Source organism: Salmo salar, chromosome 15 (assembly GCF_965601325.2).
Source record: "Salmo salar chromosome 15, fSalSal1, whole genome shotgun sequence".
Lineage (NCBI taxonomy): Eukaryota > Metazoa > Chordata > Actinopteri > Salmoniformes > Salmonidae > Salmo > Salmo salar.
In genome coordinates, this window is record NC_138305.1 from 16,022,501 (window position 1) to 16,023,564 (window position 1,064).

Genomic DNA, 1,064 nt, shown 5'->3' on the forward strand with positions numbered 1-1,064 from the left:
CTATCAAGTTCATATTTATATCCAAAAACAGCGTTTTACTATGGCATTGATGTTGAGGAAATCGTTTCCCTCCAATAACCGGCAGTCAAGTCAGCGTCACAAATTAAATAATTAAAATTAGAAAACATTGGTAAAATATTATATTGTCATTTAAAGAATTATAGATTTACATCTCTTGAACGCAATCAACTTGCCAGATTTAAAAATAACCTTACTGGGAAATCACACTTTGCAATAATCTGAGCACTGCGCCCAGAAAAATACGCGTTGCGATACAGACTAGACGTCATGTTGGGGAGATCTAAAATCGAAAATACTATGTAAATAATCCATTACCTTTGATTCTCTTCATCAGATGTCACTTCCAGGTATCACAGGTCCATAACGAATGTAGTTTTGTTCAAAAAAGCTCATCATTTATGTCCAAAAATCTCCGTCTTGTTCGCACATGATCTAAGCCAGCCGGACTTCTCGTCATGAACGAGGGGAAAAAATATATTTCCGTTCGTTCAAACATGTCAAACGTTGTATAGCATAAATCATTAGGGCCTTTTTTAACCAGAACATGAATAATATTCAAGGTGGACGAATGCATACTCTTTTATAACGTATTGGAACGAGGGTACCCAACATGAACTCGCGCGGCAGGTGTCTAATGGGACATCATCGTTCCATGGCTCTTGTTCGGTCAGATCTCCCTCCAGAAGACTCAAAACACTTTGTAAAGGCTGGTGACATCTAGTGGAAGCAATAGGAAGTGCCAAAATATTCCTAAACCCCTGTGTTTTTCAATGGGATAGGTTTAAAGTCAATACAACACATCAGGTATCCACTTCCTGTCAGAAAATGTCTCAGGGTTTTGCCTGCCAAATGAGTTCTGTTATACTCACAGACACCATTCAAACAGTTTTAGAAACTTTAGAGTGTTTTCTATCCATATATAATAAGTATATGCATATTCTAGTTACTGGGTAGGATTAGTAACCAGATTAAATCGGGTACATTTTTTTTATCCAGACGTGCAAATGCTGCCCCCTAGCCCTAACAGGTTAAAACAAATCTCA